At 39.4% G+C, this 16,811-nt stretch overlaps 1 long non-coding RNA gene across 2 annotated transcripts; it reads right to left on the bottom strand.

Annotated features, from left to right (window-relative positions):
* Positions 1-4,344: 4,344 nt before the first annotated feature.
* Positions 4,345-7,982, bottom strand: LOC135300137 (uncharacterized). 2 transcript variants are annotated; one of them, XR_010362021.1, is made up of 3 exons: positions 7,146-7,982; positions 4,943-5,019; positions 4,345-4,689 (listed from the first exon to the last, which is right to left on the bottom strand). It is a non-coding gene; the product is annotated as an uncharacterized LOC135300137 (long non-coding RNA). The 2 variants fall into 2 exon arrangements; XR_010362022.1 differs by having other exon boundaries at positions 4,345-4,676.
* Positions 7,983-16,811: the final 8,829 nt, after the last annotated feature.

Raw genomic sequence — 16,811 nt, 5'->3', positions numbered from 1 at the left:
GAGCACCCCCAGCTCCCTCAGTTGTTCATATATAAGGTTTCATCTCAAAATGAAAGGAGGGTAGATTGGGAAGAAATCCTTACTGTGAGGGTGGTGAGGCCCTGGCACAGGGCTCCCAGAGAAGCTGTGGCTGCCCCTGGATCCCTGGAAGTGTCCAAGGCCAGGTTGGAAGGGCCTTGGAGCAACCTGAGATAGTGGAAGGTGTCCTGCCCATGGCAGGGGGTGGAACAGGGTGGGCTTTTGGGTCTCTTCCAACTCAAACCATTCTGTGATTATTCCATGATGCAGAGCTGTGGGCTGAAGCACACAAAAGTTAAGACTGGAAGTCATCCTGTGCATGAATAGAAAGCTTAATGTGCTTTTCTCTCTTTGGCTTCATATACCAAGAGAACCAGCAGCCAACAGATCTTCCTGAAGTATTTTGGTGTAAAGAAAAGTGTTTGAATGTGTAAGCTCTCTTTAGAAATTGTCTTTGAATCAAGGCTTGCCTGTTCACTGTGCAGTAACTTTCAGAGATACTTTATCTCCAGGATAATGCTCATAAATATTGATGGATTTTACAATAAGGTTGAATGGCATAAGCTGAATGAATCCTTGGTTTCTACTTAGGGGTTCCTGCAGTCCAGTGGAGCCAAGAGGTTACTGAAAGAAATTACTGGGTCAGAACACACCAAATCAGAAAAATCAGAACACACAATCAGTGACTGTTTTTTTGGTTTTTTTCTTTACCTGGGGTGAATCAAGTAACCCTTCTGTAGGTTGCAATACCATAGCACTTGGAAAAAATGATGCATTACAGTTGTCATTCTCTTAGATGTACTCACAGGGCCACCTAGCTTAACTTGTGAGTGGCAGGGACAGCCTGGGGTGATTTGGCTGTGTGCACCTTATCAGCCTCTGTGGGACAATTATGTTCATCAGAAGAGAATCCTGTTGCTAAAAGCCCAATCCAAATCACTTTGTAAAAACTGGAAAAGCTGCCATAGGTTTTTGGATCAAACCCCCTAGTACAAGCTAGATGTAAGAAAAGCTGCTAAATTCAGATGGAATTCTTTTCATCCAGATGAAAGATAAGCTCTTACTCAATATGTGAACTCCCAGGGGGAGAAAAACAAATAGAAAAATTGTTCAGACACAATGGGCTCGGTTGTGCCCTGTGTGGGTTCAGGGGGAGTGGGAGATGAGTGCCAACAGGCTTTCCAAGCTCCCCCAGGAGAGCCTGCTCCAGGCTAGACACAGTTGTGGTCCTTGAGATGAGGGAGCCCAAGAACTGGCACAGAAGAAAAGCCTGGAAAAGGGAAAGGATGTCAGGATGCAGAGTGGTTTACCCCCACTGGCAGATTATGAATCCTTTAAAGCAGGGCAGCTGCTGTCACACACTGGGCGGGATGCTGGCATCAATAAATCAGCTCAAATTAGCACATGCTTAGAGTTGCACATAAACTGATTTGCCTAAGAAGATTGGTTTCTGTGCTCCCAGGAAGCCTGCTTGGGATGGAAAAGGGCTTTCTGCACAGGACTAGCACTGGAGGGAGATCAAGCAGCTGGATGTGAAAGGAAACAACTGATAAAAGCTTCACAACATATTTTTAAAAATATACAGTCTTAGATGGGCTACCAGCATGTGTGTACTGCTGTTCTGTGAGATGTACAGCCTGCTTCAGTGTGGAACGGGGAGGCCCAATTAAATTATTTCCATGTACCAGGAGGACAATGTACAGTTCACAGCTATGTGGGAGGGCAAGAGCTTTAATAAAAGGAGGGTAGATTTAGATTGGATGTAAGGAAGAAATTCTTCCCTGTGAAGGTGGTGAGGCCCTGGCACAGGGTGCTCAGAGAAGCTGTGGCTGCCCCTGGATCCCTGGAACTGTCCTAGGCCAGGTTGGACAGGGCTTGGAGCAATCTGGGTTAGTGGAAGGTGTCTCTGCCCACAGCAGGGAGGTGAAACTGGATGAGCTTTAGGGTCCCTTCCAACCCAAACCATTCTGTGACTCTGTATACCCCCCACAGCAGTAAATCCCAGCTTGTCAGACTGGGAAATGTGCCTCCTGCTTTCTGCAGCTCTGCACTGGTGTATGGAAATGAGCTGTGGTTGTTTCATTGATCAGAATGAGGCTCTCAAACTTAGAATTGCATTTGTAGCAAAAGGTGAGAGAGCACCATTATTATATTTTTATGGTTATGGGGTGAATAAGGCCGGAGGGGTGGTCAGTGAACCTCACTGAGGGCGTCGATGCAAATGAAAACAAAACATTTGGTGCCACTGGAAGTTCATGGGCTCTTCAGCCAAGATAGTTTTTCTCTGTCCAGTTGCTGTATTTTTCCTTCAGCCTTTTGACCTTTATAATCAACAAGAAAAGGCCATCAATTCTGCCTTTTACTGAAAGAACATTTCCCTTTGTCACTGAGAGGGAGAAGTCAATGGGCCATTTTTCCGTGAGCTGGCACAGCTCCTCTAACCAATATTTCTTCAGTGAATTCAGGATCTGTGATGATTGATTCACCCATTTAATGACAAAGCAGGCAAGTACTGTATAGACAATGGCAGTGAAAGCTTCAGTGTACTTCAGGAATGATCTGGAAGGACCGTGATCAGAAAGTCATTTTTTCTTTCTCTATTTTAACTTCTTTCTCCTGCTGAACGTGCTGCTCAGTGTCAGCTGAATATGCAGCTCATACATGGAGATGTGCAAATAACCCAAACTGTTTCAGTTTCAGTTGACCCCCTCCAAAAATCTGGTTGTGTGTAGCCTCTTTTAAACTGATTCATGCTGATTGTGGGTGTAGTGGAAAGGGGTATCATCTCACCATGCAAAAGTGAGGAAGTTTGCTCTGAGTATGTCAAACAAAAATGTTTTGGCCTTTCTGATGTGCACAGTTTTTTTCTTAGTGAAATTGTTTGAGAAATGTGATGTATATTTTCACATCTCTGGGGTCAAACATAGTCAGGAATTTTTTAAGATCATACCATTGAACCCAAAACTTATATAAGATAAATCATTTAAAACCATTAGAAAAATTTCAGTGTGCTTCAATGAGTTTAAACCTGTTTCCTAAGATGAATCTTTTTTACCAATGGACCCACTCCTTTCTCTGCCTAAGGTATAATGTTCTGAAGTATTTGGAAATTCTATCAGTGCTTTCTCTTTTCCCTCGAGCCAGGGCTTAGTCAGAAGCCTCAGCCATTTGTCTTCAGCCCTAACTTGAAAATGCAAGGAATACAGCTTAAATACTGCAAAATTCGTTCTGACTCCAGCACAGCCACATTTTCTCTCTGAAATGTTGGATCTTTATACAAGCAGAAGAATCAGTGACATTTTGCTGTGTCACTAAATCCATGCAAGCAGAAGTAACTTTTGCCAAAGTGAAGAATATGAAGTTGTTACACACAGTTGAGCTTTAAGGGTTATGCCAGAACAATTCTTTGAGTCTTTCTAAATCCAGCTGAAGATGGCATCAAATTTATCTTCCTAGGCCCTTATGCAGGAGGATAAGACTAAAATATCAAATCTATCTCTGAACTAATCTCTATTTAGCAACCAGTATTCTGTCTATGTGTAAAAATATTTTATAAACATATTTATATGTATATCTATATATCTTCATTAAAGTTGGAATTTTGTGATTTATTTAGCCATGCATAGATGGATTATATATCACAGGCTATTGAACAGAAGAATCAGCATACATCTGTAATTTCTTACAAAATAATTAAAAACTATACGCACAGATTAGATATTTTAAAACAAACCATTGTATCTTCAGCAGTCACATCTCTGGGAAGAATTTAGGCTACAGTAATATAATTTAGTAACAGGAAGATTGTATTTTCTGCTACTTATTATCAGTTGTCCCAGATAAATACTATTTTAAAGGTGGTTTATTTGTCACTCCCCTTTAGAATATTCTGTCAGAAAAGCATTGAAGTTATTTGAGGGACTCTCTTTATGTGCTGTACGCCCAATATTTTTGCAAAAAATAGCAACATTTGGATTAACTGTATTTTAGAATTTCCTCTTATAGCACTTGTTTTCCCAGTTATGGCACTGTTTGTGTGATTTTTGCTGTATCTTTAGAGAAAAAAAAAATTCCTTATATGTTTACTTATACTTAGCTCTCGACATGCATTCATTATGTTCACAGTGAATATCATTTTTCTGTGTGGGAATGGCATAAAGTAGAAGTAGAACAAGCAAAGTGAAGTCTTGAAAGATGAACACAGCCCACTGGGTGTTTCTCTCGTGACACCAGTGGGTTCTCCCTCCCCTTCCTGCCCCCTCTCTCACCTTCCCCTCCTCTCTGTCCCTTTGATGCCTTAAGGAGCTGGAACAGAGGCTAGAGAGATTTAAGAGGAATAAAGAGGATATTTATTGATATTTATTGCAGTGCCTTCAAAGGCCACACCCTGGCAGTACCACAGCCACAGTTGTGGCTCTGCCCAGATGGCTCCAAGGTGGAAGCAAAAGAGAGCTTGGTCACCAGATCTTACATTTTGTAACTTTTAGTCCATTGGCATATAGGAGTTAATTGTCCAATTAATAGCTTCAAATTATGGAGTTACATCCTCCTTGTTTGCCTGCCCTCCTCTTCTCACGTTGCTTGTTCTTTGGGCCTGAAGTTTGAAGAGCTTGTCCTTGAGTCTCCAGCTGGAACAGGATTGCTTTGTCTTCACCACCCTGTGAAAAGATCCTAGTGACACTTATTATAAAGCTAAAGCTGCACACCAAAACAGAACAGAAAAACTTAAAACCCAAGATATCACCCTCGAGCTTGGCTCTGTGGCCGCCACACAAAACCCTAAATGGGAGTAATATTTTGTTATTTGTACCAGAGCTCTGAACAGATTTTATATAAGGACAAAATGCTGTTGCAGATGGCAGGAATGCCCTGCACCTGGTGACAGTGGCAGGCATACTGCTGGACTATAAAACAATAGACCTACCTTGAGAAAATGCTGCTTTCTGCATCAGTAATCTCAGTGCCTCTCCAGGTACAATTCAGAGCTAAGTAATAAGAAAGCTGCAGGGTACATTAATATTCTATGATGCCACAGAATTCTTTTTCACATTCATATATATTTCAGCATATATGTTTGCACAATTAAATAAATTATAATGGCACATTAGAAGAGAAAGAAAATTAAATCTCTTTTTATCCTTAGCTTCACTCTATGAAAACCTGCACGAAAAAGAAAAATCTCATAATGGCTGAGATATTAAATATTCTTATGAAGTTCTCTACACCTGGTCATCTGTTTTATGAAAGACATGAAACCTGGTGTGTACAGTACCCAAGCATCTGTAGCACATGAAAAGCAACATCCACACTAGTGCATAACCAATTAATACTTTCTGAAAAAGGTTCTTGTCTAGCAGTTTGTACTGGTAGCAGAATATGGTGTTTGGAACAGTAGGAATGTGTCAATTTTTGACCTTACTGCAGATTTTGAGAAAGATGTCAGATCCTTCTTTCTGTATCTCAATCCTCCTTATAAAATGGTAATAATAAAATTAGCCTGTCTTCAAAGGGTTTTCTAGAATGCAATCATAGAACACATATATGACATCAAGATGGTGCAAACACATTCTCTTTATTCATCTGATGCATTAAAACTTTTAATCTGTGGAAACTACACTCACTTTCTGATTTCTGAGATTTTTTTGTCTTTTTAAAGAAGTTTTGAGCCTCAGGCCTTTGCAGTATGACATATTTCTATGGGATTTCAAGAAAGTAAACAGGCTTAGCTTGGACTTAACTCTAATTTTGCACAGTAAAAGAAGAATAATTTTTTTTGTCATCATGGCCAGTCTGGAAAAAAAAAAAAAGGAGAATCCTATTTCAAATATTTATTTCTGTCCTAATTAATGTATAAAATTCCGTGCTGAATTTCTTTTCAAGATTGAACAAGCCTGAAGACTTTTCTTCTAGGACTGTTCTTACTTTCAAACTTGACAGACACACCCCTTTTATGGCTTGTGTATTTTGTTATGTTATAATTGCCATTAAAAGCATGGTAACTGGTGCTAAATATTGTGCAAACCCAGAGACACCCACAAAACCTGCACTGAGGAATTTTCACCTAAAAAAGAAAGATGGGCAGAGTGTGAATAGAGAAGGGCTGGTCATGGTAAAAAGCAAAGGCTAAAGGTGCAAAAATGGCATTTTTGGCAGAGGAATAACTTCAAGGAAAAGGAAACAACATGAACTGAGCAGCATTTCCTGGGGAGTGTGAGACAGACATGGGGTGGCCTCAATGAAAAAGGAATGAGAACATGGGAGAAAGAAAAGTCAGCCAACAGTGCATGTACCACTCTGCAAAGGAATCAAATATTTACCTCCTTTAATGCTAATTTTTCTACAAGGTACAAGTTCTTTTTCCTGCCCCTCTACATGTTTTTGTACATCTGTGACAATGCAGGAAATAAAGGTACCATAGAGACTCTCCTTCCAGAGAAAAGCACATATTCCATACAGTCTGGGGTAAAACAACCCAAACCCAGGATTTTACTTTCTCTCCTCCTACTGCAACCATATCTACTTCACTTGGTCCTCCTTCTGAAATTCCCCTCAAATTTGATTAATCTGCTGGCACTATTACTAAAAACTGCACTTTGAGACAATGTTGAGGATCTTCTCAGCTGTTTCTGCTTCAGTTGCTGAATTCTACCAGGTTGTTTGCAGACATTGCCTGCCTGCCTTAGCTGAGAGCAGCACGTGAACAGAAGTGTTCAAGTAGGTGGAATTGCCCTTCAGCTCCCAGGAAAGTTGGCAGACCTGCTGGAAGCTGACATGGTTGTAACCAATGAGTAGTGTTGGATAATCACCAGGAAGTTTATGGAAAGTTCAAGAAAGAAAAATAAAATTTAAGTAGGAAAAAAAATCAACTTTTCCTCCCTGTTACTTTTGTATTTTCAGTCTGGCAGCAGCATAATTTTTAAAAAACCCACTAGTGTGGCTGCTAGGCTCCCAAGTACATGATTATCTGGCTATTGTTGTTGCTATATATAACAAAATTAGAAGTTTGTGATGGCTAATCTCTGAAGTTTCTGAGGGGTTTTTTTATGATTTGGACTCAGTGGCGCTAATTTGCTCTGGTTTGCTGCCTGCCAAGTGACTGCAGTTGCATGGCACTGAGACCCAGCTACCTGCAAAGTTCTTCCTAGCTGGAAGAAGCCAGCCCAGCACTGGAGCTTGCTTTGCACGGAGTTTGCTGCTGGGTTTGTGATTCCCACCCTTGGCTAGAGACCTTTCCCAGGAAGAATCTGCTGAAGTCCCTGAATTTGTTGGTGTCATACCAGCTGGGTTTATTTCAGCTGTGATGTCAGGCAAGATAAAGTTCCTAAAGGCCCTAAAATTCCAAGTAGAGAATCCAAGCTTTAGGCAGAAACTCATACCCCAAAGCCTCTCTTTACCTTCAAAGCTCAGCTGGTACAAAATCCCATCCTAATTTAGAGTCATCTAAACCTAACTGGGGAAAAGACAGCTATGATTTAAATGCCTGGTGAATTAAACTTCTTCTCTCTGCATCAGACTCAATTATGTTGTTTCCTGACTCTCCTTGTTGTAAATATTTCTGTTCAATTTTTTGTAAATTTTCAAGATGCAGTCTGGTTTTGAGCTGAAGCTTTATATTCTTTTGACTTCCCTGAGCTAAAATTTTTGGGAGAGGTTTTGGAGAAGAAAGGACAGCCACAGAAGTGTCTGCCTTTTCCCTCTACACTAAATACAAATGTAGGCATGCTAATTTAGCGAAACTATCTGGTGAAAGCAGCTTGATAGGATTATAGCTTGTGGTTTGGAGATCAACAAATAAAGATGATCGTGATAATGAGAAAGCAGGAGAGAAAAATAAAAGATCTGGGACTGATTGATCCTAAAGTGCTGCTTCAGTGCTGAGACTGTCAGTTGTTTGATACTCAAGGAAAACTCTATATCTCATCTGCAAAAAATTCTAAATTAAAGATGGAAAGAGCTTTTCTTTGAAAAGACAAAGGCAACTATGCCTAAAATATTATACAAATGTGTTTTGAAAGGGAGATGCAAAAAAAAAAAAAAAAAGGCAGTCTTAATCAGCCTCTACCTCTGTTCCCCTTCAATAAAATGAGGACAATGTTATTTTTCACAAAATCTCAGAATGGCTGAGGTTGGAAGAGACCTCTGGAGATCATCTGGTCCAACCACCTGCTCAACAAGGGCCCCCTTAAAACATTTGTCCAGGACCATATCCAGATGGATTTAATTTTCCAGAGAGATATTTTGAAAATTAATTAATGTTTTTGAAGCATTTGGTTACTATAGTAATAAGCACTGAAGAATTCAGGAGGAGATTGAGCACTCCCCTCTCTGTGGAAAGAAACAGAAGAGAATTAACATAAACTTATATAATTAGAAAATACAGTGCACACAGTAGCCCGTTGTCTGATTGTTGTGACCTTGATAATTCTTTAGTGCAATTTATGTTTTTACTTTTAAAACATGGTATAGTGGTTAAACTGGCTAATCCAAACATTAAAATATTTTTTTATTATTTTAGTACTTAAATTATCTTATATTAAGGCTTTGTGAGAACTCTTGGACTGCTTATGCATGAATAGCAGGAAATAATGTGCTGCTTTCCCTGATATCTTATTTGTTTTGAGTGTAACATAATTCTTGGTCAAGTGAATCAACAAACACTGAATACCTTTGCTGTTGTATGAAGAACATGAATCTCATAACTATTCCTGCTGTATTAGCTGAGATTTCAGCCTTTTAGACTCCTTCCTTTTCTCTTTTGTCTGGCAGTATTTCTGTCAAACCAGATGAACTTTGCCCTCAGTGTGGAATTGGAAAGTGTTTAATTAGGACCAAAATAAATGCTGTACCCTACTTCTCAGTTTCCATAGCTTCTGTTCATTCAGTGCTAAAAAATAATCCTCTTTCTTATTTTAGCTGTGTTCTGTGAATGAACAGAAGGGAAGTAATAACACTTCCTAATCCCTCTTCATGTTAAAATGAGGAGTATAAAACCTGGACTTCTAGCACCTTGCCCTCTCTGATTTGTTCTTGCTTGCTCCTTCTTGCCATATTTCTCGATTTCCAAGTGTGGATTTTTGCATCCTCCCCTCCACTTTGTCTGTTTAGGAAACACTGATCTGAATTCTGCTTTCTGAATCCTTACTCAGCTACAATAGTTCTCCAACTGTAAAGAGATTTTTTTGTTGATTTTATCTTGTATCAGACATGTTTTGAATTTGGTAGGTTGTATTGGTAGACTTGCTTTAACATTTTGAAATGCAATGAAAAAGCTAAAACAAGGAGGACCATATCCATCTCCATTTTGTCACAAGTTTGTTCCATTTGTCTGCATTTGCAGGGGTCTTTGCTGCAATATCTTGATGGATCAGGTAGGTGGGATGGAAGAAAAGAGAAAATTTCTCTTGAAATGTGTTTTTTGTATCTCTTAAGGAACTGAGAGGCAAAGGCATGAGACAGTCACTGACATATGAAGAGTGACACTTTCATGTGTAAGTGACACAGTTCTCTCCTGGGTGGGATTGTCAGTCTTTTATAGACCTGGAATATCACCAAATTGCACTTGGAGTTCCAGTCTCAGCCATCACATCAGGGCAAGGTACAAGACTCTATTAAGAGGATGATACTTTTCCTTCCCTTTTAACCGGCAGTGCAAGAGGGTATTGGCCAGTGCAGGAGTCTGGTCACTTATTGGGACCCCAAAATGAAGCAGAAAATTGAGCAGGTTTGGGTCAATCTACAGATTTTTTTTTACTGGGCGCTGAGGCAATCAAAACAGGAGACACAGAATCTCAAGGTCACATTTACTTTATGCAGCTCTCCCCTGTGTAAGGACCAGAATAATAAATCTCTCTGAGATTCTGAAAACGGAGGGTTTGGCTTCCATTCAGCAGCCATCCATCTCGGGGATGTACAGTTCACATCACCTCCATATCTGAATGTTTTGCATCTTTCAGTTATTGATCCTCCCAGAAATCCTGGGAGACAGAAATAACCCCATTTCCCCTATTTTAGAAACAGGGAATTAAGACACAGGGCATAAGGCCTGAAAGTCATAAAGCAAGCCTGTTGAGGTTTTAACCTGCCTTAAAAGTTGTAAGGCCAAGCCCAATCCATCCTCTACTTATCCTAAAGAAAATTAAATCCTCTACTATGGTAAAGACTCAGTTGTGCTTTTAAACACTTGCTATTAAAAAAAAAAAAAAACAAACCCCGTGATTTTAACTTCTAAACCATCATGCCTTTTTGTTTTTCTATCAGCTGTATAAATATATTCTTGTTTTCTCTGCTTCAAAGACAGACCTGAAAAATATTTCATCTTCTTTGAAGGCTTTTGGGGTTTTTTTGTGCATATTATTTCAGAGCTCCTTCACAAATTATCTTTTCAGTGATACAGTTTAACTGCTTGCCATTTCCAAAGCAGACAAAACCTTGATCGCATAGAATGCAATCAAAATATTTTTCTTTTAATTTGGTAATCTGTCTTGAGACTGTATTCAGTCAAAATAGGATGTAGCAGTTTTTACATTGTTCTAATCTCTTCATTACACCCCATTATTTGGACACCCACGTAAATTACTATCAATTTATTACAGTCTTAGTAGTTATAGAGATAAGCCAGTCAGCTGTGTTTAGCTGAGAAGGTTTAAAATTAAGTTCTTCATGTGAATTGAAGATTTTATGAAACTACCATGAGTCTTTTTTTTTCAAGACAGACCAACCAGCCTGGGGTTGGAAGCTCCTGTCTGTGGGGTTCTTTGTTTGGTCATAATTGTCCCTTAATTTAGGCATAAAGTTAGAGGAATTTAAAACTGCTCAGGAATAACAGCTGAAGACTGAGATTTTCTTCAGACTGCTATTTTTACTCAGAATCTACAGAGACCAGGGCATCTGCAGGTTGACAACTGATGAGAAAGATCAAAGCCAAATGCAGGAGTTGCTGTGGGGTCTGAGACTCGTTTGCACATGAGAGCAGGGGAGAGGGGGATCAAGGGGCAGCTTCTGAATAAACCATTTAAATCCTGCTACAGGGGAGATCTGTATGTGTGTGTGATCAACAGTCTAAATGCAGTGCAAATATCTACAAATTGTACATCATGCTCTTAACTTGGACTCTGCTTTTTCATTGCTCCCCCTTTGACAGTGCCTGGGAATTTGGCCATTTTAGATGATTCTCTGTTTTTAAAAAAGCCCTCTATAACAGGCATATTAGTGAAGTTATTCATGCCAAGTGTTTCTCTCTCTGTCCTGTATCACAGGCTCCTAAATTATAAACATATGCTTCTGTATTAGATTAGAGGGGAAGTATTCAGGCTGAACACCTTTGTATTCCAATCCTCACTCAAAAAAGCATTGCTATTCTGGAATATATACTCAAGGCTGGCTAACTTCAATGGGACTGCCAGATGAAAAGTAAACAAATAATGAGCTTTATTGAGTTAGGGCCATTATCTGGTTTCCCACTAATGCAATTCCACCAAATTAAACTCATTTCTGACAATTGAAGGGAGAAAAGGATCACTGTCAAGGTTCCACATTGCCCTCCAAAGCCAAAATTTACAGTGGAGTGGGAATACTGACAACAAATCTCCCAATGTCATGAAATCCTTTTGAGATCATGGTCTGAAAGTGAGATGGGAGTTCCCATGGGTGAGGAATGTGTAGGCCTTATGGAATTAAACCCAGTGATGGTGACAAAAGTTTTTCATGAGCAGATTTGCATTGTTTGGGCTAACCCAACCTGCAGTGGGCTGTCCTGAGAAAGATGGAGTCAGGTTGTGTGATTTTCCAGTAATGTATTGAAAATTACTTCTGATTAGGAGTAAATGCAGGGAGTTTTGCTTCTTTGGTTTTTGTGGGTTTTTTTTGTTTTGGTTTTTTTTTTTAATTTTTTTAATTTTTTTTGTTGTTGTTGTTGTTGTTGTGGGGTTTGGTTTTTTTTTAATGGAAAGAAAGTGAAGCTGAGTTCTCCTCATCCTGCATCTTTGCTGACAAGGTTTTGAAAGGAGACCCAGGAGGCAAGAAAGTAATCCCCAAACAGGCCCAAAACAGGAAAATAAGCGTCTTTCATATAGAGAAGGAGAGCTGGAAGAGGTAAGGAGCATTTCTGAAGTACATTTGCACTCATAGAAGGGAAAAATTTAAAGGCAATGAACTTTGGAGGAAAGTCCAATTGCAGAAATAAAGATAGGTGGGTACTCTGTAGATAAGAACAAGATGCCATAAAAGAAATTACCTAGTGACAAAACACTTCCATCAATATAAAAAACCCCCAAAATATTTAATTGATTTAACTGTAGAGAAGGTTTTACTGAGAAAAGGACTGGCGACAGCCCAATAATTTCTACTGAATACTTGGTGCCGTTATTTATCCAAATATTTCTTTAAGAGGTTGCTTTTCTCTGCCTCTTCCTTAATTAGGTTGAGAAGACTAAAATTTTCATGCAATTGGATGAGTTCTGTCCTGGTTTTGCTGGAAAGTTCAGCTAAATTTGGTTGAGATCAAAGCAATGTGCGCAGCATGACTGGTAAAACAGGAGCTGAGATCTTAAGATGCCATTCCTTACATTGCATGAGTTCAAAGATGGCACAAGTCAAGACACTGATCGTGACAAGAATTACTTTAAAGAAACTTTGGAAAAAAAAAAATCCTCTTCCACTGGGTTGCAAGCCTAAAAACAAATTTGCGAATTTAGGTTTTATCATTTCACAAACGCTATAAAATTCTTTTTTATGTTCTTGCTCTGCTGGGTGTTTTCAAACCCCTCTAAGATTGGTATATTTCAGCAGAATTAATAATTTTTTCCCCTTTTTTCTTTCAAGATTATGTAGTGAATATATTTAACAAAGCTGACTAAAGAGAAAAGGAAAAAAAAATCACACCTAGTTTAAAAATATTTGTTTACCCTCCACCTTCTTTCTGAAATTTGAAAACCATGTGAAAGATCTAAAAGTAGCTGTAAACAACACAAGGAAGAAACTTTTCTGAAAATTTCCCTGGTCCCTGCCAGTTGAAAATAATGAATTCTAGCAGGGAAATTTCATTAGCACTTGAAAACCTTGAGTAGTTTTAAGATCCAGTGTGACCCAGGTTCTTAGCGCTGTTAGAGGTCTCACTCCTCCTGCTGAACACCTGTTTAATAAATTTTTCTATTTTCCCTCTTTTTCAGATTACATGGCATAAATGTACCTGCTGGTGTGTAAATACAATTTCATGTGGTATTACATCAAATGTCTGACAGATTCCAGTGGGGCTGTGAGATACAAAACAGAAAGGTCTGAATCTCTGTCTTCATTAGCAGAATATAATTTGTCTATGGTATTTTTTTAATGAGTTCAATAATATTTCACTAATGATCATTTAGAAAAATATAAATCAATTACTTCTAGAGAGGAGAGACTGTAATCAGCATTTGTTGTACAGAAGGACATCAATTCCAGACTTCACTGGGCTAATTCTTGTCCAAATACAAAGCAAAAAAGATGTTCCTTTTGCTTAATTTGATTATTAATTAAAGGAATATATAAAAATAAAACCTTTGTTACCAAATGTTTGAATATCAGAGGACAAGATAGCTTTTCACTATCTCAGCTGAGAAGACTCCATTTTATTTTTGGTTTATTTATGTCCTTCCAATAAACCCCAAGGAACTGTTTGTGTGGATTTGTCCTCTGGACCCTGGTCACTTTTGCAGTCTTTATTATAGTGGCTACAAACTGTCACAGTGAAGGGAGGAATTGATGGGGACATAATAAGTTTTTAAAGAACTGTCATAGAGGTTAGGAAGAGAGAGGCTCAAGACAGATGAGATGAGGACAAAAAGTCACCAAAGAAACTTCATAGGAAAGGAAAAAGAGTTCTAAAGTGTTAAGGTTTGATTTGCTCTAGAAATGGAGAAAAGTGGGTTAAGGATCATAGAATCATGGAATGGCCTGGGTTGGAGGGGATGTTAAGGATCATCCAGTGCCACCTATGCCATGGGCAGGGACACCTTCGACTATCCCAGGGTGCTCCAAGCCCTGTCCAACCCGGCCTTGGGCACTGCCAGGGATCCAGGGGCAGCCACAGCTTCTCTGGGCACCCTGTGCCAGGGCCTCCCCACCCTCACAGACAAGAATTTTTTCCTAATATCCAATCTAACTTCACTCTCTTTCAGTTTGAATCCATTCCTTCTAGTTCTGTCACTCCAGGCCCTTGTAAAGCCTCTCCCCATTTTCCTGTGGGTTCCCCTCAGGCCCTGGAAGGCCACAGTGAGGACACCCCAAAGCTTTCTCTCCTCCAGGGTGAACAATCCCAATTCTCACAGCCTTTCCTCAGAGCAGAACTGCTCCATCCCACTGATGCCCTTGGTGGGTTCCTCTGGAGTCGCTGCAGTGAGGGGGGAGAACTTTTGGGAACAGAGACATCAACAAATCAAACCCTAACCATGAGGAGGAGACAGGGAATGAAGGTGCCCACAACACAGGGAGCCAGGAGGAGACTCCTCTGCTACAATTGCAGCACAGTTCTGTGTGAAATATATCCTCACATCTCTAAGAACTCTAAATGTTTAATTAAGGCAGTAACTTAAGGATCGTTGCCAGCAGGGAAAGCTGTCTGCCCTTTCCACAGCCACTGGAGAATTTCTGACTCGGTTGCTCCTGAGGACCTGACACCTTTCAGTGCTTTGATTTCTATTTTCTGATGTGAACCTCTGACCCTGTGGGGAGAAGGCAGGAGAGATTGTACAAATTTGCCCAAAGGATGGAAAGTTGGTTTGTTTACTACAACAGGTTTAATCTATTGCACATAACTGCAGTATGTAACAACAATGTTACAGGCAGGAGAAAATAAGTACTGGGGCAATCAGTATGGACAGGTCTGTAAAAAAAAAAATTAAAAATTGCCCATTCTGGCCCCTGGTAAAAGGAAGGGGAAGGGTGGGTATTATGCTGGCAAAGGCCTCTACAAGTTAAAACAGGAAAGAGAAAAGAGGAAGGTTTTGTTATTCAACTATTAAATCAAATATATGTAATTGAACTTTAATATTTTTTTGAATTGAACTTGTTGTTGAAACAAATTTTGATGTTTGCAGTTAAGCTGTAAATTTTTTCTCCTATAATTAAGACTGTAGATGAGAGGTTGGACCTCTTAACTTTCAGAAAATGCATTCTTGTCAGGGATAAAAATATGTGCAGTGAGGGGAAGGTCTAATTGTAGAGAAGTTTGAGTTCTTCTTTCACTCAGATGTCCTTACACGTGCCCAAGTTACTTTCAACTTTCCCTGAGGTTCACTCTCTGTACAGGTGTTTCTGTGCAGACAGTAAATATAACATCAGCTTTCTTTTTAATGCTTCGTGTGGGACCATGACTTGAAGTAGGGAATATGCTTTTTCAGGTGATGATTATTAGAGTGTTGTTTTTTTCATGGAGCTTCCCACTCTGATTGCCCATACTGTCGCTGCCAGGGGTCCTTAATTCCCTGTAATCAGCCTTTGATATTTACTTTGCCCCCAGACAAAGGAAGGAAGGAATGATGAATTTGACTCCATGTTCTCAGAAGCCTAATTTATTACTTTATAACACTATATTATATTAAAGAATACTATACTATACTATATTGTACTAAAGAATACAGAAAGGATACTTACAGAATTCTGAAAAAATAATAATGAAAACTCCTGATTCTCTCCGGAGTCTCAATACAGCTTGGCCCTGATTGACCAAAGAGTGAAAACAACTCACAGCAGAATCCAATGAAACAATCATCTGTGGGTAAACAATCTCCAAACACATTCCACATGAGCACAATACAGGAGAAGCAAATGAGATAAGAATTGTTTTCCTTTTCTCTGAGGCTTCTCAGCTTCCCAGGAGAAAAATCTTGGGCAAAGGAATTTTTTCAGACAATGTGAATGCCACAGGAAAACACACAGGATGTGCACCTATATGCTCATGGTGCTCCCCTAAGCTTTGCTGCCTCTGTACATGGGGAAATTTGCTGTTTGGACACCTCCTCTGAGCGCAACAGCTTAAAAAGTCTTGAAGGTGTGGTTTCCACCAAGGAACCATTTATGCTTCGTTTTTGTGAAATGAAATGCCAAAAATTTTTCTGAAATGCCCCTATGACAGCTTGGCCCTAAAATCCAGGGAGGGCAATTACCTCAGTTTCTGAGCTTGAAATCTTAGTGGCAACTTCAGAAGGGACATCTCAGGGACTAGGATTTTTTTAGGAGAAAGTTTATTTTGTACCTAGGGTTGTGTCAGATGTGAAAAGGGACTTGGTGGGGTGGGTGGGGAAGCTACAGCACCAATATATCACTGTAGTGCTTGTGACAGAGCCCCATTCTGAAGGCACTGAGGAAAGCAATACATCATGAGGTGACTCTTGAATTTTCTATGTGTCTTTTGTGTTATATTGCCTGACCCCCAAGACTGCTGATGTATGCTCTCCTGATTTCATCCCCACTTGACCTCTTTTCACTGCACCTCATTTCATCTCAGTACATTTTGGCATAGTCACTCAATTTAGAATTTTTTTTCTTTCAATTGCATTTGATTTTATCCTATATCCTTTCCAGAGTGTTTGTTCCACTTTGTTCTGTGATTTCAAGTTCTTGCTTTCAGGAAAGGATATGAAATTTTGTGATTTCAATGAAGATCAATTAGGTGAAGTTTTGTCCATTTCTGTGCATTTAATGTCATCCTATTCACTGTTCTTTTTTTCACTTTGTTCCAAGATTTTCTCTCTTTCTTTTGTTGCATTTAATTCCTCCAATTTCTCCTCCTGTCCCTTTTTGTATCTTTCTTTCCTGAT

Source organism: Passer domesticus, chromosome 4 (genome assembly GCF_036417665.1).
Source record: "Passer domesticus isolate bPasDom1 chromosome 4, bPasDom1.hap1, whole genome shotgun sequence".
NCBI lineage: Eukaryota > Metazoa > Chordata > Aves > Passeriformes > Passeridae > Passer > Passer domesticus.
The sequence above is the reverse complement of the archived record's forward strand: the minus strand, read 5'-3'. Positions and strand labels throughout refer to the sequence as shown.